The sequence below is a fragment of the Motacilla alba genome, chromosome 2 (assembly GCF_015832195.1).
Source record: "Motacilla alba alba isolate MOTALB_02 chromosome 2, Motacilla_alba_V1.0_pri, whole genome shotgun sequence".
Taxonomy (NCBI): Eukaryota; Metazoa; Chordata; class Aves; order Passeriformes; family Motacillidae; genus Motacilla; species Motacilla alba.
The window spans coordinates 74,591,619-74,619,091 of record NC_052017.1 but is presented as its reverse complement, the minus strand read 5'-3'; positions in this window follow the sequence as shown (position 1 = coordinate 74,619,091).

Here is a 27,473-nt window from a genome sequence, read left to right as displayed (position 1 = left end):
ATGTCTCATTTAAGATGGGAGACTAACAGAGAAAGAATTTGTGGTAGTTTATGTTTTTGAGAGTTAGATGTGTTGTGTAATCAGATGTCTTTATTTTGGCTGGGAAAGAATTAATTTTCCTTTTACTAGCTGAAACAGAGTTCAGCTTTAGATTCAGTATGTGAATAATGTTGATAATGCTGAAGTGTTGGTTGTTGTTAAGTAGTGCTTACTCTGAATCAAGAACTTTTCAGTATCATATTCTGCCAGTGAGGAGCTGCACAAGAATCTGGGAGGGGACATGGCCAGGACAGTGTGCAAAGGGATAGTCCATACCATAGAACATAGAAAATGAGTGGTACTTTCTTGCCAGCTTGTGTTAAACTGCAGCAGGATGTAAAATTTCAAATTTTCCAAATTTCTAGTTCTCCAGATTTCTGCCAGCATAGTAAGTGGTTTGTGCAAGCGTGGATGTATTCGCATGTAGGATTACTGTAATCCCTAAAGCTGATCCTCTTGATTTTAAATTCCACTCCCTGGGGGTCATACTGTAATTTTGACTATGCAGTGCAAGATCCCAATGACAGAAAATCTGCTGGAGAGCTGCTGTAAAGAAGTGCAATAGAAATGCGAAAACTGGTATATATGGAAAATGAATGGGACTGTCCACATGTGGAAAAAACAGAAAGAACAAACTGGAGAGGACAATCCATGAGTATAACTTGCATTGGTTGCACCTAGATGAACAAATGTCCCAGAACACCTTGGGACAACAAGGTTAGGAAATTTAAGACAGATTAAAGGAAAAGCCAACCAGGGAAAGCAGACACTCAGATTAAACAAAAGATTAAACTGTAAGAGATGCCAAAATGAAGTTCCTGAACAGAGTAGGGGACAAAACACACCCAAAAAGGGATAAAAAGCACAGTGAGTTCTGATGAATCAGACATACAAAGAAAAGAATGAAGACATTGCCAGCTTGTAGGTGGCACTAAAAGGCAGACCAAAAACCAGCACACACTGCCTTGGCCTCCTAGCTTCCCGTCCTACCTGTGAACATATCTTGGCTTTCCTCTTCTTCCCACAACTCGTTCCAGCTTCAATTTCTGTTTTGTTGAAGCAATGGGAGCAGCTGAAGCAACAACCTAACAGACCTGAGAATATTTTCCCCAACTTTGTACCTTCACATATTACACTTCTGTTCAACTAATCTGCATGCAAGAAGTCTTCAATCTAAACTCACACAGACTTTTTTTCTAAAATATTTCTTTCCATCAATATACAAAAGAAAGACATCTCCAAACTCAAATTAACTGTCAGTTAAAAGTGTCAGTGTTTCATGATATTTACAATGCAATCCTGTGTGAACTAAACAAAAAATAAATACTTAAAAGATGCCTGTAGCAGTTATGAGGATAACACAGAGATGAACCAACCAAAGTGTCTAAAACAAAACCCTCTCCTTTTAGGGGTCTCCTTTAGGATTCTTTTTGTGTGCTCCCTGCTTCTCCCTTCCAAGTCTTCTCCTTCTCCCCAGATTTAATACAAATTTTGCAATTCTTGTAAAGAAGGAATCATCACCACATCCTGGGAACACTTAAACAGTCTTTTTTCCCATGTTTTCTGATTTGCTTATTGTCTGAGAAATTCAGCATATTGTTTGCATTCTGCTTTGATGACCCTTTAAATCTTTCCTTGAATATAGAATTTGCACACGTCTAGCAGCTCTTTCACAGTCTGAAAATGTGCAATAGATTTCTGAATAATTAGCTATGCAGGCTAAAACCTCCTCAAAGAAACAATAGCCCAAATAAGCAGCATTTGAGTCAATGCACACCCAAAACTGATTATGGATTACAGCGATCAGTAAGCACAACCTATCCATCAGATGAGGTATTAGACCTTTTAAACCCACACCTGCTTCTGATTGTATTAAAATAGTTAATTTTACTCAGTGCATGTCTCTTCAAACAGCACTGTAAGACAAGGATATAAAACTATGCCCTTTCCTAGAAAACTAATTGGTTTGGTGTATCTTGTATCCATCTTAAAAAATATTTAAACAACTATCTTCAATATCTCTACTCAGTTCTATACAGAGGGCATCTAAGGGGCATGTCCTGAGAATAAAGGAGGAGCATAAAAAGCAATATTCAAGAACTGGTTTAGATATAGAAGAAGATTATTTCATCTCTCCTTTTTTTTTTTTTCTTCCCTGAGAGAAAAAAAAACTGACCTACAAACAAACACAGAAAATTCAGCACAACAATATAGACTTTCATTTTTACTGAAGACTATTTCCACATCAGTTCCTTACTGTCACCGTTCACAAGATTTCCCATCAGACTGGAAAGTCAGACAGAATAACTATGAATTTTACATTAGCCCAGTACCTTCTAGGACTACATTTTATCAGAGCCACATCTGATCAGAAAGTCGCATTCTTTACTAAGAATGAGTCCCAGTCTTGTTTTGTACTTTTTCACAGTGGACTTCCATATAGATTAGACAGTCTGAACTGTGTGGATGTACAAGGAAAGGTTCTAGGCATGTTACTGCTATTTCTGTTCCCTATCACTAGACATGAAAGCAGTACTTACTAGATTTCCCTCTTTCTCTGGGATGAATACATCTACTCAACAATGCACTTACACTATTGATAAACAATATCAAGGGGGTGGGGGAAAATCACATATTGCATGATCTTTCAATGTCCATTCCATTTTCATGGTAAGATACTTACAGATTAAACAGTAACAGATCACACTGTGACTGACAGATAACACTTGGAACAATTACTTACATGGCACTAAGTTGCATAAATAAAATGATCCTATAATCTATGTCAGCAAGACATATTCCTAAACAAAATGTTAAAAAAGGCCATTTCCCGCTCTTCACCTCTTCTCGCACTACATTCACTTGTGCTTCTTTTCAGGCCTTAAGGGAGATCACCCTATGATTAACTGGGCTGTAAAAAGCTGAGTTACTCCTCAATTCCCTTCTATTGGATTTTTGGAGGATAGGTTTGAAGATCCTTTCAGAGGCGTACTAAAGGACTGCCATCTGCACCACAGTGGCTTAAACTCCAATCTCCCTGCAAAGCATGGTGTTATCAGACAAGAGCGAAAGTTGAACTCATATGTTTGCAAAAGTTGAACTCATATGTTTGCCCTTGGTCCAAGATAAGCCAGCATGAAGGCAATAATACGTTTAGATGAGATTTTTCATAAGTGAGTAGGACTCATTTAAAAGCCCAGTTTAACTCTGCAGTGAAAAAATGTCTGGCAGCTGAAGGTATTTATGTGATTCAGGATAGAACATAAGGGCATGAGTATCACATTAAATTATCAGCAGAGATTTCAGTAAGAAACATACTTTAGGATGCACTGCATCTTGAACATTTTACTGCCTACCTTTCACAATTCATTTTAGATACAGTAAGTAATTTAAAGGAGAGAGTGCTCAATTCAAATAGCCTTTTGAAACAAACGGAGCTTTCAATTTGTATCAATGAACTTGAACCAGACCTCTAAGAAGCAAAGAAAGAAAAACACCACCAACAAAAATCCAGAGCAGATTTACAAGAAACTCCACATAAATTCTATACAATTCTTCAATACATGGAAAAAAATTGCTGTTGATTAGAATGCAAAATACATAACATGTCAGTTATTGCTATTGTACTTAGGTTGTACTAATTTTCAACAATTTAAAAATGAAGCTGAGGTATGTTTGTGGGAGTTTTTTTGCCTGTATGTAATTTTTTTATTAAAGTTGGTTTTCTTATAACTTTCATAGTCACTAAGAAAAGTAGAATTAGGAAAGCACAAGAATTTTAATACTGATATTCCTTTGAAAAGTAAAATTTTTATGGTTTTGTTTTCATCCTCAATTGGAATAAAATGTCAAAATATTGAAAAATGGTAATTTAAAACAAAATAATTTTAAAAGACAGAAGCATCCTCCTTTCTTTTAAAAACGTTTGTACATTCTATATATTTTCATTCCTGCAGTTAGATTTTTTTCATTTTGAAAGTCTTGGTAGTGGTTTACACAGGACTTAGTTCATCTATTTTCACATGCATAAGACAAAGGAACATTATTTTATTGAATATATAATTCTGTATTTTAATATACCCCAAAAAACTGCCATGACTACAAAGAATCACTAATTTACCAACCCATTTTTAATTTCTTTGCAAAAGATTATGTGAGACTGAGAGCTCCTTGTGGTGTCCAGTGAAGATAATACAGTCCCATTGACAGCAATGGTCTTTGGATGGCATTCTGTAGTTCTCACCAGTGATTTGGATAGAGCATGAATTCTCAAATGTCTTTCTCAAATCTCCCCCATATAGAAGAAACTGCTTCAGATCATCTCATGAATTATAGCAGTTCCAATTATAAGTGCTGGCCCTGCTTCAAAAGACAAAATTTTGGAAAACAATCTGTCTCTCGCAAAGTGCTTAAACTCAGTTTTCAGTAGCCTGTGCCAAACAATCTATTTTGCATAAATTGAACTGAAGTTCTCCAAGGAGATTTTCTGTTCATGTTCCCTAGAGATTTCATAGTTGCCAGCTCAGTCCATGTCAAATTTACAGATAAGGGTATGACAGTCAAGTATGAACCTGGTCTCAGAAATATATAAGGGAAAAACACAGTTTTTCATTCAAGTTCCTTGTGATAATTCAGCCTCAGAATTATGAAAATTCAGCATGGGGATGTGAAAGAACAATACAGTCCTAAACCTTTGTGAATTCTGTTTTACCATTGAACATTCTCTGGTCTTCTTATTCCTTAGTAAATTGCTTTTCTCTGTCCTTTCATTTCTCTGCATCTTTAGTAGAAATAAAACCATTCCTCTATTGCACCTTGTTCTACTTTATTCCCTTTCAGTCTCTCACTATATATTGCATGGTTTCATACAGGAGTAAAACATTAATCTCTGTATACATCCTTCAGACTCTTTGCTGACAGGACAAATTTGTTAATTTCTTATGAATAAATAGCTAATGCTTGGATTACACTTAATGCATAGGTAACTGTGAGCTTCTGGTGCCAAGTGTTTCCCTTCTGCAATTATTTATGCAGAGTGACACTGAATTTCTTCAGAAAAGGCACATGGCATTTCTTTGTGCAGCCCATTTAGATAACAGTACCACATGTTCAAAGGCATTTTTGTGCTTTGTTCCTGTTGGAACCAGTCCATACATGGAGCACAGCAATATAAGAAGTTATAGCAGCTTACACTCTCTCCCAGCCTATGAATCTATCCAAAAGCTTTAAAGAATGCAAGGCTGATCCTTCTTCAATCCTCTGGAAAGCAGACTCTCCTAAAAAATATATAAATCACTAAACCTGTACCTTAGATGCACTTTGCACTGGGCCTGTAAACTGATCAGTCACAGTTACTTTTTGTGTCAACTCCACTATGTTTGATATATGTAATGTCTCTTGAAAAAAAAATCTGTAAATTGCTATTATAGTTCCATGCCAGCACCGTATAACTACTCATAACTGGACAGGTGCTCTATGAAACTACTGAAAACACTACTATTGTCAATTCTTGACACTGACAAAATATATTTTTTAAATTGATTTTTAAAGTGCTATCCAAATGCAAGCTCTAAAACAGCAAATGATTCTGTGCAGAAAAACGTTGATTTCTACAAAAAAGTCAGAGCCTTTGAGCTTAGGGAAGACGGGAAAATCAGGCACTTTACATATCTCTGATTACATTTTCCTACGCCATCTTTTTACTTTTATGCATGCAGGGTACATTATCATAAACAAGTTCTTTCAGTGATTAAAGTTTTGCTAACTTTTGATTAAAGGCATAGAGCATCCCTCTAAGAGGAAAAGCTTAAAGGATTGGGTTTGTTCAGAGAGAAGAGAAGGCTTAGGGGAGACCTACTTCTGGCCTTTCAGTACTGGAAGGGAACCTGCAACATGTAGAGGCACTGTTTACAAGGACATGTAGTCACAGCACAAGGGGGAATGGCTTCAGATAGAAAGAGTAGGTTTAAATTAGATGGATAAAATTTTTTACCGCAAGGGTGGTGGGGCACTGGAACAGGTTGCCCATGGAAGTTCATGAACACCCTATCTATCCCTGGAAGTGTTCAAGGCTAGGTGCCCATGAACACCCTATGTGCCCATGAACACCCTATCTATCCCTGGAAGTGTTCAAGGCTAGGTTGCACGGAGCTCTGAGCAACCTGGTCTGGTGGAAGGCATCCCTGTCCATGGGAGGGGGGTTGGAAATGGGTGATCTTTTAAGGTCCCTTCCAATCCAGACTCCTCTACGATTCTATGAACTCTAATAATTATTAGTCAATGCTGCAGTCAGGATGATGCATAGCAAAACAAACATATGCATGACCAGGCTTTCATGCTGTTAGCACTTGAGATTGACCAAGGGAGAATGAACTCCACTGGAGAAGCCATGTAGCTGCCCTTTCCTTGGGTCATCAGCTCAGACATACTGCCATAAGAATCCTGCAAACCAGCAAACACAACATGATAATTGTTAATAATGGGCCACGGGCTCTGTGCTAGTCTAACTCCTGCCTTTTGGCACTGAGCCTGACTGGACACAGTGGTACTCTGCCTGCCCTTTCCCTCTTAAACATCACTTAAATGTTGACAGCAGCAGCTCTTCTAGAGCACTGGCAGAGGATATATAAAATCATCCTGCGGGTGGGCTGCCATTGGTTTGTCAGTCTTGCCTTAAAGAGACACATAGTGCAGATAATGTTATGTATGCACCTCAGGTCCCTGTGTCTCAGCTACATTTAAAGCAGGTACGAGGCTGCTGTCAGTGCAGCTGCAGCAACAGCACAGCCTGCGACAATTCAGCAGCAACACCACCAGGAGCTTTGTGCTGCCACGCCCAAGCTGTCTGCAGTTGGAGAGGGGCTCAAATACAGCTCCTCTTCAGCCTGTGCATTATCTCCTACAGATGCAGTCGGTTCAAAGACAAGAAGAAATAGGTACTCGGAATCTATTCATGGTGTGTAAAGGTTTTGCCTAAGGATAGGGCTCTCCAGTGAACCTGCAATAACATACACATTGATTTAGCAATTTACTGCAGGTCAGTTGTAGGTCACTGGTGGGGTGAGGGAGAAGTTCCTAACCTGCTGATTTGACAACACTAAGACCATCTGTAGCTGGAGAATTGAGATTGTGACAGTTCAGCTATCTTATTTGCCTATTTCGAGAAATAAAAGGCTAGTTATTAAAATGTTAACTATATAACAATTTACTTAGCTACTGCATACACATGACTAAAAGCATAATTTTTTATACATATAATGGGTTTTATTAGGATAACCTAATTTCATCTGCACAATTATAAAAGATCTGGTGAGACCATTTGAAGAGTTTAAGTAGCTTCAGCTTCTTAATTCAAGTAGTTTGAGCTACTTAAATTGGTTTTGTTTGTTGATAACTTTGACAAAGTTATCACAGACACTTTTTATGAAAAAATAAATTAATCTAAATCAGCATCTGGTTACCAAATTAACAAGGTTTCTTTTCTTCTCTATATACATGAAATACAGAAATATTTCAGAGTTCAGATAGTTTTCAAGAGAAGTGACCTAAATCCCACCACATCCAAAACAGTTCTCCTGGAACATGAAACCCAGGATATGGAGTCTCATCCTTTTGCCCTAGTAAAGTACTTCAGTGGGGTTAATGCAAATTCAGAGTAATTTAAATAAATTAAACATGAGATCAAAATCAATTCATCAGATATACCAGAGATTGTTTTTTTATTTTCAGTTAGTAATCTTCTTACTGATTAAGAAATATAGTAATTATACTTGTACACGTAATCAAGCAGTATTAGTCACCAATATTATTTTTAACAGCGTAACTTAAATAAAAGTTGTTTTTACAGAGTATTCAGAACCGGAAAAATAATGGTGAACTACAGAATATGTTATTTAGATCTGTTATTCAATGAATGCAAAACAGTTTCTTGGGCAAAATTTCTGGCATGCAAGGGAAAAGACAGACTTCTAACTGCCACAAATATGACTTTGAGGGTTATTTTCAATTAGATATCACATACGTAGATCTCAGTGCTGATGGAAAAGAGTAGGGGAAAAAAATAAATTAGGTGTCCCAACAATTTAAAGTATTTTTCTTAAAGAAAAAAAGTCCCCACAGCAAAACAAACAGAAAACAAAACAAAATAAAGCCCCAAAAATCCCCTCCCCAAAAAACCCTCCCAACAAAAACTTGGAAGCATCTACATGGAAAATCAATGGCTATCTACTAGGGAGACAAAATATTAATTTTTGAATGACAAAAGGGAGATCACCTCAGGTAACATCACATGTCTACCAGTAGGCATATCCAACTCTCCTAGTCATCCTAAACTCCTTTTGAAGTCAATGGAAAATGACAGGCTTGTGTATGTAATTTTCTTTTTTCCACTTGTACTCTTAATCTTCTTCAATGAAATTTCTCTGAAGGGATATTTTACTTCCCTGTTAATTCCAGCATAGCAGTCTCTAATTAAATTAGTAGCTCTTGGGCAACAAGGACTTAAATTGTCAGCATTAAGTTTAAAGTTGTCATGCATCCTGTATGAAGTGTTATACTTCACGCAGAGTTTCACATTCAGTAAAAAATAGGAAGAGAAAGGAAGATATCTGGGTCCACAAAAGTGAGAGAACTGAGGTGAATAAATGTATGTCTTGTTCATTACCCAAACACAATTATTCAAAGACCTTTCCAACTCATTAAGCAAACAACATAGCGCTGAATTATGAGCAGCCCTTCCAAACAGCCTCCCCATCAAACAAGTGAGGGAGACATATATTCTAACCTGAATTTTATTACAGTTGAACAAATATTTATATCCTGAAGGAATTTACTGCATTTCAGAATTTCTTGTTCTCTAATAAGGGTGAAAAGTCAAAGTAGCCTCACAGGTCTATGGTTGTGTTTACATTCTGAACTGTACTTTGAATTAAGATTTTCATAGGAATACACTATGAATGGAGAAGATTGCTTTTGACCTTTTTAGTTAAAAAGTATGACACATTTAATGTGAATATTTTTGTTCATACACAAGACCTATTTTTTTCATACATTTATACAGAAATAAATTTAAGGCACTTTTGTGGGTTTTTGCTCAAAGCAACTTTTTTTTTTTTAAAAGTTGCTCAAAGCAACTTTTTTTTAAATACAAATATTGTATTAAATGTAACTGCAGAAAACTAATGTTAAAAATTAAAAAGGCAGAAATTATTTGCAACCTACTTTTCATGATTTACTATAACCATTGAGCATTATTTCCATTATCTCAAAGGATCAGAATTGCTAATCCTCTTTCATTCAAAAGTGGCATTTTTGAATGTTTTTTGTTTGACTACACTCTGGAAAAATGGACATTAGACCTAGATAACATCCCTGAGAGTCTAAATCAAGTAGAAGTTCTCCACTTTTGGAAATAGTGACTGATCTGTGGACAGCAGTATTCCTCCTGATCATGGCTTGGCTAATCTCTGTCCTGAGCATCCAGTTAACCCTGTTGCAAGGATACAGTTGGCAACTGATTTATTTGGAACACTTAAAATCTCCAATTTTACAGCTTTCCACTAATCAGCCCTTGATATTTTGCAGTGATCCAGTAGTCAACATATTTTACTGTTTCCTGCCACATCAGGCACATGGAGTTGTTTTTTGATTTTTCCATTAGCTGCTAATAGATCTGGAAGCAGTCCTCATTATTTCCTTTACCACCCAATTCAGACAGTTATGTAGCTTCACTGAATTTGCAATTCTGTTTAATGTCTTTGGCAGAGGTTGTACTAAGCTCATCTGGTCACAAAGCTTCCTATATTCTTTGCCTTGACACACGTGTTCACAAATTAAAATTCAGGATTTAGTTAAAAAGTTTGTAATGAACTTTAAAAATTATAATGATAAAACCAGTAATATTTTATACCTCAATGCACTTGGGAAAAAAGAAACTAAGCAGCACTTGGGCTGCACATTTTTTTCCATTTTATGAGAGGCTTGACATGATCTTTAAATTTGGGTTAAGGCAGGTAAGGACAACAACTATTTAGTGTGTGATTTAACCTGTGCATAACTCACTTAAATGTAATTGCCAAGTGAAAATTATCCATTTACTTTCCCAATAATCTGCCCAATTAATCAGCTCCAGAAGGTCACTCAGCATTAGACAGATAGGGCTAGACTTCATGTAAATCTTCTGTAGCATTCATTCATTTTATCTTAGTAGACCCACTGTAGTAACCCGGAATGAATTAACTCAGTGGTAGAGAAAAGAGTTTTATGGACCTGACCAATAGAGTTTATTTCAAGTACTATAAATAGGAGGGGTAAGATTTTTGCAGTTAATACCATATTATCCTAGAAGACAGAGTTTTCCCCATTTCTTTACTTTCTGTTTTTCATTACATTGCCAAAAAGTCACAAAACGATCACCTTAATAATAGAAATTTAAAAATTGATTCAACTTCCAAAAAGATAATCAAGCAACCCGCTGAAGAATCATAAAATTCCCAATCAAGAATAATATTCTTTCTTAATTTTCAACTCTTTTTCTGACCCAGTCAGATCACAGACTATCCTATTTGAGGTTTTTTTTTTGAGTCTTGAGAGTATGTTCGTGGTCAAAACCTAGGTGGGCTTTTTTATTAGGAAAAACCTTCCAAAGCCAAGCTTTAGTTTAGCTCATCTGGGTATGCAGTGTAAGGCATTCAGACCTCTAAGTCAGACTCTGCTCAGTTTCTTGCTCTCTGTAGAGTCTAGTTATGTGAACATAAAAGTCTCCTTGATAGAGGATTTGGGCTTCAGCAAGGATGAACTGATTACAGCCCATATACCTTCCTAGGTGCACCTGCACCAGAAATAATATATTTTTTCCTCCATATTAACCTTATAATTATTATTAATATGTTTATAAAACCTAATTTGAGTATTTTAAACCTGATATATGGGACCTTCATATCTACAGAATAATCTAAACACAAAAGAACTGTTATGACTTTAAAAATCTAAAATTGCTCAGTATTTTAGCTCAATATCAAAAAACTTTTAGGGTATCTATTGAGAACTTTTTTTCAAAATCACTATTAGTCAAATGGAAAATTACACATTAAAAATAAATCTCAGGATAAAACACCATAAGTTTTTTGTAATTTAATTTACTGATGAATCATTTCCCATTCAACAGTATTGTCTAGAGGTATATCCCATATACTGGAGAAAAGTTATTACTTGCAGAGATAATTTATGGGATCACCAGAGTTAACCTTTCTCCAGTAATAAAGACACACTTTAAAAGCTAAACTGTTGTGTGGGTTGGTAAAAGCTTTGCACATGATGGTTTTGTGACAAAGCTGAAGCCTTGAAACAGCTTTGAAGTAGAAGTTTGGCAGCGCTTCAAAGCTGAGAGATGGCAAAGCATAAAGGACTGTTTCCACTTTTCCCTACATTGGAAATGAAGAGACTAAGGCAAAAGGATGCACTAAAAGGAGGAAAGATTAAAACTGGTTTTGCCAATTGGGTAAAACATAAAAAGAATAAAAGACATGAGTTTTCTTGGTTTAAACAGACAAAAAAGAGGGAGAACATGTCTGAAAAGACTTTTGAAAGAAGAGTATAATTGACTGAATGGCCCAAGTTTAAAGCCAAGAATTGTAAAAATAATTTTGAAATAAACTGCTGCTCTTTTGAAGGGAGATTTCCTCATATTTATATACAATTTATTCTTTTTCAGAACATTTTAACTGTGATTTTTCTCAGTGGATCTCTTCTAAAGAAATCAAACAATTAACACTTCCTCCATTAGCCTGTTCTTCATTAAAGGACATGCAAATTTGTGGTAATGATAGAAAAAGAAACAATTAAGTGAAAAAGGAAGAAAGCCCTTCCAGATGTACTGTCAGAAATGAAAACTATTCCAGAGAGACCCACACATAATGTAAATAAATTATAAGGAATTTTTTAAATAGGTAAAACAAACACCTGTCAAATAGTTTATGTACAGCTGTTCAAATTTTTGTGTAGACAAGTGTATTAGATTACTTATCTAACAGTTAAAATTTGGTTCTTTTTGGGACAGATATTGCATTTACAGATAGTTTTCATGGTTAGATTGTTTTCAATGCTAAAAGAATACATGCATGAAGAATTACTGCAGAAATCTAATTAATGTTTCAAACTTCTAAGACATGATTTTTTTTTTCTATTGAAGGCCAATAAAAAGCTAACAGAAAACAGACAAAATAATCTGTGCATAGAACAATTGTAATAGCCAATTGTGTGGGAAGCTGGAGGGCTGTGACTTGCATACCACACAATCTAGGGAGGACTAAATTTCATTCATCAAGGCAGGAGACAATAAGGATGCAATCATGGACTTTAGGGTAGGGAGGTAAAAGTCTCATCCTAAACTATGGTCATTCAGTGCCAAATTTACAGCCTTTGTGGAACAACACACTATTCTGAAGCAATGGAAAATGATAGTCAAATAAAGGGTCACTATACCCAAAGCAGAGTGGGAATGTGACAAAATTACAGGTTTCCTTTACATGCCTTACTAGGTGTGTAGCTCTATTACAACTTGCCTAATAGTACTGCAATAAAACATCACTCACATTAACAATACAAGAAGCTGTCTCCTCAAAGCACTGTTCCTAAGACTGGCTAGAGCTTCTGTTCATAATAATCCAAAGCCCTCATGTCAAAGCATCATTCAAATATCTTTACCGAAAGTAAAATACATATTTTCAGTTGTGTTTTCAAAAGCAGCCTATCTTTTTGAGCTTGTTGGCATTGCTGAAAACTCAATTGTCTGCTGGCATCTTTACAAAAAAAAGTGTTAATTTAAAAAAAAAAAAAAACTAAAATCAAACAACTTGATGACAAGATTTGACTAAGCATACTACAAGCAGAAAAATGAATAACATTACTGGCAATAGAAAAGCAGGACAAAATGCCACAACACTGTTGGAGAATATAAACTCTTCTTTCTGCAATAGCTGAAAGAAGGGGAACCACCCCAAACCAAAAGAAATTCCAAATTATTCTGTTTTTTACCAAGTACTGTCTAAACAAGTATAAATTTAATCACAAAAATTCACTGATCTTCTGTTATTGATGCCTAAGAGGCTGTCTGGAAGAGAGGCTAGACAGAATTACAGGAATAAAGTAGGTAGTTATTAAAAGGTCTTCAAAGGATACACCTTGGGCAGTACAAGAGCCCGGCCACATCTCCACCCAAAATGGGCAATGGATTTTCACACACGTTTTCACACTTTTATATATTTTGGCCCATTTAGATATTGGGGTTAATTGTCCAATTACAGCTTCAGGTTATGAAGTTCCATCCTCCCAGATTGCTCTCCTCAATTTGCTGTCGTGTATACTTTTTGGACTCAAAGCTGCAACAGTGTCCTCTGTCCCTCAGCCTGGAAAAGGATTGTTTTGTCTAACTAAGCTGTGAAGAGAACTTGAAGTTCAGAGTTGCACACTAAGGCAGTACAGAATCTGAAAAATATGAAAGCTAAAACTTAAGGCATCATTATTACCTAATAAAATACACTCTCTTCTGTCCAAAGCAAGCTGCACTATTAGAGCTTCTTACTAATTACCCAGGACTTCATATCATGCCATTGTTTCCTCCCAGCCTTGGCTTCAGGATGCAGAATATTAACTACAACCCACACAGAATACCCAGAAATTCATTTAAATTCCACCTTTTCACCTCTCTTGACTTCAAGGAATAGCTGCTTTTCTCCACTTCTACTTCTCAGTATCATAAAACCGAATAGATTTCTGCCAATAGTGTTTACAAAATCCATCAAAACTGCAAAACAAAGCAGATGCAACTTTTAATTTTTTTTACTTGCTGACAATCATAAAAATACTAAGCAAAAGTCTCACAAACTCAGCTGTTTGTTCTGTCTGCTAATTGTCAGATTAACAGGTTTTTTTAATTCACTAATTATTCACTAAATTAAATTTAGCAAAATTAATTTACTGACTGTTTACTAAGTCACTAATTATACCATGAATTTCATACTATGAAGATCGCTTGAACAATGGCTCAATATAAAAGATCAACAAAGATATTAATCAGTATCTCGCCTGCTACAGAAAGTTATTATTATAATACGGCTTAAAGGAACTAGCTGTATTTAAAATCAACATACTTAATTCTAGAGGCTATATTACTGCAAAGTATTTGCATGTCTTACATAAATAATGCAAACAGTGAGTGAATGCTTGTCTGACATCAGCGTATTTCCTGAAGAGGTCTGAGGGAGAATACAATTGTGTCTCCGCAAGTGGAAGATTATTGGAATCTTGAAAGGAAACTAGCAATTTCTTTTGCATATTTTGGGTGGAAAAGAAGAAAAGAAACAATATTTCATTGAAACCGATGCATTAATATTCTGTAGCATTTATTCCTTGTGTAGAGATTTTTACATTATTTCTATGCTTTCTCCTCCCTCCTCCCATCAGCAAAGCATCCTTAAAAACCAGAATAACCAAAAGTATACCAGCTTCTTCTGACAGGTTTGGAACGAGCTCTCTCTGTACTAATTAGGAGGATCCTTGTGTGTTCTCTTACAGCATGTACTAAAACTTTGTCTCAGAATTAACACTGTAATCCACCCACTATTAGAAGTATCACACTTCTTACTTTTTTTTTCACATTATGATCTCCTCTACAGTCAAGGACTAATGTGTTTAGCTTGTCAAAACGTCAAAAATTAACTGTCATAAGATGTTATATAACTTGTAAAAAATATTTTGGTGTTACGAAAATGTTGCCAAAAGAAAATAAAATGTGAGCTCATTAGTACCTGAAGAGTATTATCAGCTACATCCCCAAACATTCTCACTGAAAAAAATGTATTTGCTTTTCTTTAGAAGTGACAGCAGTTGTCCATAAGTAGGTCCTACTTTATATATAGGCTTACATTCATTCAAGGACTTTCAGCAATTTCTTAGTGGAGGTTATTTTCTACTTCTCTCCTACCAGCCCATGCAAACATAAAACTCACTGCTTCTTTGTGTCCTCAGACATCAGCCATCCTCAGACAGAGCAGGTCTTTCATTGCTTCTTTTCATGCAAATATGAAAGCTTCCAATTTTCAATACATAGATTTTGCAGGCACAATAGGAAGCCTTGTTGTACTTCTTACTCTGGGTAGAACAATTTGACAATTTGACAGCAATTGGTCAAAAGGCATCACCTTTATGGGCCAGATAACTCTGAAGAAGGAAAAGCTGTTCTTTCCTTAAGTATGGCTCATTTGCCTACAGAAAGACAAGCACAATGTACCACTTTGATGAAACAACACCATACTGGGCTGTATCAGCAAAAGAGTTGCCACCACTTTCTCTTTTTTTGGCACCACTGGACCACATCTGGAATATTATGTTGTTTTGGACTCCAATGTATTTTAAAAAATTGGAAAAAGGGAGTGACTACAACAGAGGACTAGTAATGTGGTAAAGGGGGACTTGACACATGAGGTAAGGTGGTGAGAGCTGGCCTTCCTCAGTCAAGATAATAAGGGAGGATCTCATCACTGTCTTCAAACTGGTTGTTCAGTATGATGGTATCTCAAACCTTAAACACTGAACTTTGATGGCCACACACTAAGATTTCACTTTGAGTAGAGGTTAATACAAGATGAGCCTGAGAGATCAGATCTTCTATAAAGAAATCGGGTGGGTATGGAAAGTAACAGTGACTCTGTACTTCTGTTGACCCACTTACACACAGAGGATATTTCCAAATTAATTTTGTTCAGAACAGAACTGGTACATCCCCTAAAGCTACTTAAGAGATTCTATGTCAATTTCCATGTTAATTACAACTGTAATTAATTACAGTTACAACTTTAAATGACATTTTTCAGTCAAAAGTAATGAGTGTACTTCTCTCTTATGAGAGAAGAGATGGTATTTTTTTGTCTGGAAAAACAAATCAAAGGATTGCTACAGTTCTTAAGGAAGTATTTTCTCCATCACCAGCCAGCGAGGGAAAAAAATCAGCAAAACTTGTCATGCATTATTTTCTCCTAACTACCTTATATTTTCACAACACAAATATTCTACTTAAATTCATTTACCTCCTCATCTAAACTATTCTGAATATCATTTCATTGTACAGAACTACCATAGTGCTTTTTTGGTTATTTTATTACTTTGTTATGGGAGAATGAGGTAAATAATCAGCTCTTTCACAGGGAACCTTATGATTACTCCTTGTTCTGGTTCGACAGATTCAAATGGATATGCTAATATCCAACAAAGATCAGTTTCACTTTCAAAGTCTCTTGATCATTTTACCTCACAGTTAATGTCATCTTCACACCTTCCAGAAACCACCAGTTTTTTCTTTTCTGAAAATAATTTTTCTAGTGTATTATTTGGAGTGACAGTGACCGAGCCATTTCCCTATGAGCAGATAAAAAAGGATGTTACAGGGGCTATATCTCCTTATATAACCCAAAGATATCACTCAATACCACACTAATCTCACCTACAAAGAGCCACTTTACTAACGGAAGAAAGGAGGTATCAATATGTTCCTTCACAAGCAATCATATTTTTCCATTTTCCACTACAAATGATACTTCTACACAGGTGACTGGATAGGAAAAAATACTGGTTTATAGACCTAAATAGTTGATTCATTTTTGGAACTGAACAAACTATTTCTCTACTCCCCCTGCTCCCAAAAAACATTAAGTATTAATGTACATGTGCATTATTTTCCTCCTCATAAAAGTGAAGTGTAGCTTAAATAGATGCTAAATCTGATTCCATGCTCCCTGGCAGAAAAACAAGATTTCTTTAAGTTATTATAAACACAACTTTAACAAGGAGTACTGCATACAAATAGAATTTAAAAGGGTAAGCACTCAGGCACTGATTTGTATTTTCCAGAACTCCTTGTTACCTTTACTTTCAGAATGCATTCAAATTATTCCCTTTCTATCTCTTATAATACTACTAACAAAACAAGTAAGAACACATAAAATATGGTATTAACATCTTCTTCTATTTGATTGAAAATATACAGACCAAATGATATATAAAGCCAAGGGGATATTAAAAACTCTATGGATCAACATGAAAAAAGATACCTTCATATGCTGACACATTTCAGTATATGAAAAAGTATATTTTATTTTTCTTTCAAGTTAATGGCATTGATCACTTTTTAATTAAAGGCATATAGCAGAACAAATTAAAAAGAAACAAAGAAAAAATAATATGGTTCAAATATTTCTGCATAAAACTCCAGATCTTCAATGGATATAAATCAGTTCAGAAGCTTAGAAATAAATAAGATATGCAAATTTGCATATGCAAATACTCCAAAGCCCAAATCAGAAAAAAATACATGAGTTATAGACTACAGATGTTCACATATTAAGTGAATCAGGTGCATTACTGTTTTAGATGAAACTGCAAGAATAAAATCTGTTATAAACATAGATATACAAAATTTTAATCAAAGTGCTCAAAGATATTTTGCTTGGGATTTTATGGCTGTGAAGTATAGAAATGGAAATTATCTTTGTTAAAGTAATTTTGCTGCTTTTTCCCCCACATCAGTAGTCTGCTGTAATTGGTGAAACTTGGCCAACTCAATAGAAATAACAAGAAAATAAGAAGGGTGCTCTTTGTGTGACACTTTAAGCAATGGTAGTTTAAAGAAAAGAGTATAAAACAAGAAGGAATTGCTTTGTTTTTCTCTCAATGTGCTTCATATTTACAGCAGCTAAACAATGTAATATATTTCATTCCCAAAGTCAGGCCCCTTCTAGTATCTGTAAATGACACAAAAACTAATAAAAGCACATGAAAAAATATTGATTTCTGAAATCTCCTGAAAACTCCAGAAGAACCCGGTGCCATCTTTCATGACATAAACACAAAGCAACAGGCTCTGATACCTCTGACATATTTTGAAAGGCTTACAAAATACTATTTTGAAAATAATATTTTATTGATCGATACAGATATTAAATCTAATTGGTCTGAATAAAAATACCTTTCATGTTTTCTTCTCTGCACAAATTATTATATTTATTACACAATCTGCTGTGAAGCTCTTTCTAACTTTGCTAGTTAGAAAGATCTCTGGGTTTGCAAGAAACTTCTTACAACTGTCCAGCGTCCTCAGAAATCACAAGTTTTCAGCCAACTCTATGGTGAAGGCTCAGCCTTTTTAGCTAGATTCTCGATCAATAATGAAATGTTCTCAATCAAAAAATTTAAACTTCTGTTCATGGGATATTGAAAGAAACTAACAAGTGTGAGGATTGCTTTGTAGGACATAATTTTGACTTTGCCCCTGTGCTGTAAGAACAAATACCCATGCAGTCAATAAATAGCACTCACCAAGACAAAGCATCAAGGTTGCGTTTAGGAGTTCCATCCTGCTAGCAGAAGCAAAAATCCATATGAGGACGCCTGGGACAGGAGAAGAGCACAAAATTGCTTTGAGCCACTGCGCTCACTGATAAATGGCACACTAAGAAAAAGACATTACTTTCCTCCCTCACAGTGGTAGCACTAACGGAAATCTATAGTAAGTTATTTTCAAGATCATGCTTCATATTATTTAAATTCTCTCCCAACATATAAACCAAAATCTTAAGAAACAGACAGAAACCCAAGCTGTGCTCTGGGACATAGAAAGCTTTCATTATCTACAACTGACAAGACAAAGGATGAGGATGATATAACAGTTACTATAGCCTAGGACACAAGAGAATTAGGTTTGGTTTTCTGACTCTCTCTACACTAAAACTTTTTCTAAAAGGCAGTCAGCTCACGTGGTGTTTGGCTAAGCTAAACCAGAGGCTCAGAAGTGTAGCTCTGTTCCCTTTCTGAGTAGAGAACTCCGATGGTTTCTGCAGTATATTTCAACAAAATCCATCTCTCCTCTTGAGATTTCAAAGTAGAAAATCCATGTGTGAGGTAGGAGAGGAAACAGCAGTCCCAGAGTTCACAAAGGGGCCAGATCTGCAGACCGTATGCAGCACACACCTCTATGAATGTTCACTAGCCTTTAAAAAGAGAATATTATTGCAAGAGCTACATCTCATGAATTATGAACACTGCAGACTTCAAATCTCTACAAAGAGAATTCAAAACGCTTGTTGAGCCCACCTCTCACTGAAGGTAGCTGTGTTTGGAATACTGATCCTAGACATTACATATTGAAAGCACCAAAACTGTGTAAGCAACCACAAAAGAAGTTAAATCCCTTTGAATGATTTAGTTCAAACAGCCTGTTTTTTTAGTTTCTATCTGGCCAGAAGGAGGTATTTTGGTACTGCTATGAGTAAAATATGCCTACAGCATGGTGGCCAAGCCAAATGAGAGACAAGAAGAATAGTATGTCGAGAATCTTGCTAAGCTTTAGCTTGACATTTGGAACAGCCCATTCTTGGATAAACCTAATTAATTCCTATTTTATGACTTTTTAACATTATGCTGGCTGAATGCCTACATATTTCAAACCATTCCAAAGAGGAGTTAGAGTGATCTCCACATCACAGTGATGGGCCATCACTCCATCATTTGGACACAGCACATCCTTCATCAAGAAGTAACACACAATACTTAGAGCAAACACCAAGCATATCCTGAGCTTCAAGATTTAAAGACTGCTTGACTGAAATCTTTCAGATAAGTAACTTAAAAGTATTTACCTTATGCACATTACTGCAGTTTCTGATGCTTATGAACGTAAAACACATAGACACACACTATTTCTGGGTAGTTACTGTTGGTTATCCTGAAGGAGGAATCATGGCTGCCCATAAAGTCAAGTAGAAATGGTTACTAATACAGCAAATTCAGTAAATTAAAAACTATTATAATTTGTCAATCATGTTGTCAGGAGATGGCAAGTTCCCTTAAAAGAGACCTTACCATTACTACATTGGTACAGACAGAAAAATATGAAAAAAATCTAAAAATTAATTATTTATTATTTAGGTAGAGGAAATCAGTACAAATTTCAATAGATTTCAAAAGTCTAAAACAGGGAGAGAAACTAATACAGGCAGTCTTATCCAAACTTATTTTTGTCCATGTGCTTTTATTCAATCCCTACTTTAAGAAATTTTTTGCATAAAATCAAAATAGTAGAATTCCACTAATCCAACCATACAGGGTAGAAAAGTAGACAAAAAACACTTACAAGTGACTTCAAATAAATTTATCCGTATATCTCTGTCTTACAAAATTAAGAAAATAATGTCCAAAACCACAGGAACCTTGAAGTGCCATGGGATTTCTTAACCATTTTTGGGGAAATAAGTTAATAATGACAATTTCATTTTTATCTCTTTCATAGACACAAGAGCTTCTATCAATTTTTAGAGCTTCATTTCATCCCAAATGAGGATAATGATGTAAGGTTTAAAATATTTTCATAGCATCAAATCTGAAGAAAATAAATTTTGTTTGAGGCAATGGAGTTGATCAGATAATAAATTGGAGCTATTAGTTCTTAAAATATGACACTGAAGCATTTATCAGAACTTTCTAAAATTAAGTAAATTTTCAAAATATTAGTTATGAATAAACCCAAACAAACAACAAATAAACAGTAGAGAACATTTGTGCATCCAGTAAGGGCACTATGACAGACTTCCTAGGAATCTTCAAAGAAAGTGGGTAAAATGGGGATATTCAAAATGGAAAAAAACCAAATACACCACGCTTTGAGAAATTTCATAAATGCTTATAACCGCCCCCCCAAAATGCCACCTTGAAAAAGACCTACACTTTTCTTACAAAGAAACCATGCCCACAAAACCACATAACTTATAAATGAAAATTATAATTTGCCTAAGCATTTTTAAATCACCTCCTATTCAACTATGTCATGTTAAATGATATTCACTTGTAATAATTATGAGGTAACACATTTGAAGTCAGTAATCCACACAGGCTCATGGCTTTGAGTTTTTCTAAAAAGCAATTCCTCAGTAGAAAGAAAGCAAGGGTGAAAGATGGAAGTATATTTATTATTAAAAATAGCTGGTGTTTCAGACTAATTGGGATTATGAAGGTGTGTTAATAAATTTGGGGAGATTAATTTAGCAGGCAAAACTAATTGGCCATATTCCTTAAGAAGTGGAATATAGTATTTATTTTAAATCCACAAAAATACAGCTGAAGCAGTACACAGATAACTGCAATAGTTAGGCAAGACAGATAGAAAAGTAAAATAGTTTCAAAGAACATATGCAACAGATTTTAATAGAATAAAGAGTTACATGGCCCATTATGAAGTGCAGGAAATATGATTTTTCAGAATTAATGTATGTAAGAATTGTGAGGATATTGTCATGTATATCAAAGCTTTTAATGTTCAACAGCCCAAGCTAGCTCAGTGTAGGGAGAACAGGGGAAAAGTTTTTTTTTGACAGGTTGAACTTTAAAAGAAGTAGGGTGTTTCAAGATGCTGAGGAAATCTGGATTGTGAAAATAAATCCCTGAGAGATGGATTATTGGGCAGGTAATGGCAAAAGGCATCTGATAAATTGCAGAGTTATGTGGTAAACTTATTTATTACATGCCTATGCAATTTGTCTCAGGGCTGTCTCATTTATCACTTCCCCATGAGAGATGCATATATTAATATTGCACACTGCTATCATTGCCTGACAGCTTATGATCCTGTTTGTGAAATTCATACATCATTTTTCCCTGCTCTCTCCTATCACAAGATGTTCCATCCAGCTATATTTCCAGATAAATGCTAAAAAATTACTCCTGACTCACCTGGTGTCATGCCGTATGCTACTAATAATGGAGACTGTAAGTTATGTATTTTCATATACAGACTGCAGGGTCAGTCATTGCCATCCTGTTGCTCACAGATTTATTCTATCATGATAGGTTGCTGATCAATCAGTTAAAGCTGGTATTCTCACTCAGCTGAAATGGATCTTGTCAGCACCACTCTGCTAAAACACCCTTTTAACAAAATGGCTGATTCATGAGAACACTTCTTGCAGTTACTGGTTTCTTGCGGGACCATGTTAGTTCACAGCGAGAGCTTTATATTACCATTCACTGAAACACCCACATCTAGAGGCTGCAATTGCAGGTTCTTAAATTTCATTTTGTCTACACTGAATCATAACAGCAGTTTCCTTCGAGCCAGCTAAAGCTGCCATAGGTATACTGTATGCAAGAGGGTAAAAGGCAAGTCATGGAAAACTTTTGATACGGTAATTTTGATTATTAAGGTGGTAATTGGTTATTTTGCCATTAAGTTATGAGCTATACATTGCTATTGCTCCTTTTCTGTTCCTTCTTTTTCTTTAAAGCTTCCTGGGTTTGAGAGATGAAGGCTTATCATCCTTATGAGCTCAAATATTAACTCTTTAGTAAAAACTATCTAGTAATGTATTTGTACCTGCAAGACACCAGAAGCTCGTGTAGGAAAAGAGTAGTGCTTTCTTCAGGAAAGAGGCGAAAAATATAGGTAATAAAATCAAAGAGGAACACTCAGTTACAACTGGAGTTCTCAAGGAACCTATGAAATCTGTTCATGTAGACATCTGGATCCCTTAAAAAGCAAACAGAGCACGAAACCATCACCAGGGGAAATGTTGGTTTTCTGGCATAAATTCAACAGTCTACAATTAAATGTCTCAAGCAAAACCCACTTTCCTTTTTTTTTTTTAATTTCAACTTTTTGAACTTTTTTTTCCCAGATTTTCTAAGAAAACTCTGTGAGTCTGCCTTGTTTAGAAACAGTGCCTTATTCTCTCCTCCCTCTTCCTGAACAAAGTAGTGAAAGTCAAGTTAAAAATTTTGACACATTTTTCAGGCTCTCCTATGGAGATGTAAAGAACAAAATGAGCTTGATATATACCATTTTGCATGTAATTTTGAAATGGGGAAAAACTTCACATTTATTTATGGCAGCATTTGGATCAACTAATCATAGATGTACATAGATGGCTTCTGAAATCCTAATTTATATTCAGGTCCTGGCTGGAATCATCAGACTGAGAAAACAACAGCAAGAAGATTTTATATACAGAAATTAAAATTTTACAAGCTGCAGAGTAGTGTTGTGCCATATTATAAGTTTGGTAGGAAGACGAAAAAAAAACCCAATTGTAATCAGAAAAAAAATAACAAAGATACATAGTTATACAGAGAGACAAAAAAATTTCATTTGTATTTCCACAGAGTCTTCATGATGCTAACAAACCAGGTCTTCAAGGACAAAAATACTTTTAATATAGAATTTAAGAGATTTGAGCAGTATTTTGCCATGGAAATAAGGCCATGCTTTGCAAAGGTTAAAACTATTTTGTAAAAGCACATGGAAAAGCACTGAAAGACTTAAAAATGAAGTTTACCATGCAGACACCACAAAGTGTACAATCAGAAAAATGTTTGTGAGAAATCTTCAAGAGAGAGGTACATTCTTAAAATATTCAACAGAACTGAGCTCTAGGTAATTGTAAACCATTCACTGCAGGTCAATGTGATACCTGAAGCTCCACAGCAGTATTTTTCTCAAAATACACAGAAAATGTTTGGCTAACATGATGGGTACTCTTTGTACTGCAGGGTATGTGAGGCATGCAAAGGTGAAGCTAAAACCTAAAATGTTGACATATGTAGCTTTTGCAGGAGATGGATTGGTTACAGTGCATCAAAAACATGTCAAATACTAAATCTAATTCTGGGAGAACTCATGTAGAAAGGCAATGAAATGCTAAAGATTGATTCCAGGATGTCTTTACCAGCACAAGGAAGCTGACAAGAGAATATAAAATTCAGTTGACAGAATTCAATTGTACTGTCACAGAGGCATCGAAAAAATGCTGGCAATAAAAATTTTAATGACAAATTTGATTGATTAAAAAGGATAAAAAAAGAAAGAGGGAAGAAATACGGGACTTATCAACATCCCTTTTAATTTCAAAAGTGGAATTACTGATAGACTTCCCAATGCACTAAAAAATATGGAAGAAAGCTCTTTTAAAGCTCTTTTATATACATACCACTTTAGTCAAGGTGGGTTCATTGACCCTTTCTAAAACTTTGAAGCAAGGGTTGTGGAAGCAGATGCATTAGAGAACTTATACCAAGAACTACATTCTATTCACTGTAGCTGATAGTTTATAGAAGAGAGATCAGGGAAGATCAGACAAGAAATTTCTGATATAAACCGCCTGCAGTGGTAGTCACAGTTCCAGATTATTGGATCACATAGTTATTGGAAAATATTAATTCTTAATAGTTACAGCTACTGTCCAAAAATGGCACTGCTGGAGCATAGGAGCTGCAGTACTGAGAAGCAGTGGTTTGTAATTAGTAAGAAGCAAAATGTTTTGCAAAATTTATGATTTTAAACACACTGCTGTCAATCCTGCATTTGACTAAATAACCACAGGATTAAAAAAAAAAGGCTTGTTTAAGTGCCTTCTGTAAAAAAAAAGGATTCAAACCCCCAAACAAACACAAATAAAACCTCCGAAGAACCCCATGACAATCAAAAGATGAAAAGCATTTATAACCATATGACAGTGTCCACAGGGATAATCAGGGAACAGGCAGCCATAATAGATATTTCTTGCAAGGTTCATTTTACAAATGATAATTAAAGAGCAACACTTCAGCCTTCCTCTTATTCTATAGGAAAATAATAAAAATAGACTCTAACTTTAAATTCCAGAAACTCAAAAAGGCTGAGCTGACAAAAAAAAAAAAAAAAAAAAAAAAAAAAAAGCCATGCAAAACAATATTGAACTTAATATACAAGTTTTCAGAGATTTACAAGGTCAAGGAAGCCAGTTTAGAGATTGCCTGTACCTATGCACACTTCTACAAGACCAAAGAATGAATCCAAGTATAGGGCTCCTGACTGTTCCTTAATTAATAGCTTGCTCCCTAGCTGTGATCCAGTCTGGGCTACCCAGTTCTAGAATCAGGGACAAATTACTTGTCCTTTCTTGTTTATCAAGGTACAGACAGACTGGCACTGTAAACTGGTATATTTTTCCACCTGAAAGTAAAATAAGCAAGAATAATTATTTTCATGTCTTGAAATGAAACATAGTGTCTCTAGAATGTTTTGGTTTACTTTAAAGAGTCAAGTAAGGTCAGTGAATCAGGGATGACTGAGTGATGGGAGTTGAGGAAATGCTATATTCAAAGAAATTACTGAGAAATATGCAACTTTTCTCTCTTTACTCTTCCACTTTTTTAATCTAACATTTTAAGAATAGTTTTTATTCTAGTAAGGATTCATTCACAAAATTTGTCAAACACTTCTCACAACACATCATTTAAGAATAATGCATGTGTGGCAATCAATATGCAATGCAACAATAACAATGGCAATAAAAGTATGGAAATCCTATATGCTGTAAATATGAACATTCTGTGTGGTAGCCTTCCTAAGTTAACTATCCACAATGATTTACAATTTTTGTTAAAAATAGAATGTTTTCCATATATTCTAACTGTTTTCTGAGAATTCTTCTGCAGGGATTTACTGTATAGGTGAGATAGCCCAGCATAAAATTTACCTATGAAATGTTAAGCTTTTAATTCATGTACTGCGTGTTCATATTGTGCTGCAAAATGCAGCACACCTGTCCTCTGTAGACAAAGCCAATGGTTTCATAGGTTTGTCTCAATTAAAAATTACCTAACATCCACAATAACAAGAATTACAAAAAGCAGTAAGTGTACTTATTAAAAATAAAAGGAGACATTTCTAGGATAAGCCAAAGAGTTTCAGCCACAAATGACAACCCACTTTAACAGCTTTTTAGCAAGTATCATCACATACTTGCAAAAGTATGGTATGTAGAAATAAGACTGTGGATCTAGTTAACTTGATCAGTCTTAGTTGTGCCAAAAGTGTTTTCCAGGATGGTTTCTTTTTTATAAGACAGCAGAATTATCTCACAGACATTTATGCATGTAGCTCTGTTTGGTACTTCTTATTTTAAGTGTTACATACACCTATCCAAAAAACATTCATCACAAAATCATATACCTTTAATCCTCATTCAATCTTCAGACTCCTTATAAAAGCTTCCTCTAAGTATGTGCTTTTACCAATGCAGAATGTCCAGCCCTTAATTTTCATACTTTACAAAATTTTCTTTGGAAAATTAACTAGCCAAAGTATCAAGGATAATTCAACCTTGAGTTTACCAGCACTCTCTGCGACTCTCAGGAGCCTTGGCAGTAGGTAGCTGTATGATAACACCTCAACACCTCCTGGGAGCAATACCCTGAGTCTCCATGAAGCAAACTCAGACTCAAGGCTTCCATGGCCTGATATTGCGTCTTTGCTTCCTGCCTTAGATTCTTTTTTTTTGTTTGTTTGTTTGTCTTCAGGCAATTTGAATATTTTATCAGTATAAACAACAACAACGTCAAGCTGTAGGATTCTATATCCTGAGTTGTCAACTCCGTAACACAGAGACCCAGGAGATTAAAAGTGTACAATCAAGGTAAGACAGAGACACCTTGACCAAAAACTACTATTAGTCTATAAACATTACCAGTTAACACAACTCACTGAACATTAAGTTTATTTTTATTCTACTTTGAATTAGACTCATCCAGAGCAACCTGTTAAATGTATCAACAAATCCTCGCTTTCTGACCAAAAAAAAATTCTCTAAAACACACCTCATTTTGCCTTCCATTCCCTACATGTGTGCCGCACAATGGGGAAGTAACACAGCACAGAGCTGAGGAAGAAAGCAATAGCTGATGGAATCTTCATAATTTCGTGCCTCTCAGCTGGGTTTTCCCTGTCCCGGTGGTGCCGGCAGTGCCGGGGCTGTGCCGGCGCTGCCCGGGCCGGCCCCAGGCGGTGCCAGCGGCTGCAGCGGCCCCAGCGCAGGGCACGGCTGAGCCCCTCAGCCCCGGGGAAAGCCTGGGCAAGGGAGGGCGAAACGCTGCCCGGCAGCCAGGGCTGAGCCAGGGGAAGCGAGCGAGAAACAGCCCTGCGAGCCCCGAGGGGACAGCGGGAGCAGGGCCGGGGGCAGCAGAGACCCGGCAGGGATGGCCCTGCGGCCTGGCAGAGAGCCCGGCGGGGCTGCGCTTTCCCTGAGGCCCCTGGGAATGGTCCGGGCTGGAGGAGGAATCCTATGGAGACAGGATCGGCAAAGAGGAGTTGCTGTGCGCTGACTGCCCTCTCGTTCCCATTCCTGTGGCGTCCCTCAGTGAAGGAGAAGATTGTTGGGAATGAAGGACTGGCGGTGACCCTGGAAACAAGGGGGAATGGAGGGAAGATGGCTTACTTTGGTTTTTTTGTTTGTTTTTTTTTTTTTTCCCCTCACCATCCAGCTCTTTTTTTTAACTTGCAAGAAATGAAACTAATTTTCCCTAAGTTGGGTCCATTTTGTCAGTGTAATCACTGTCAGCAATCTCACTGTCCTTATCTCAAT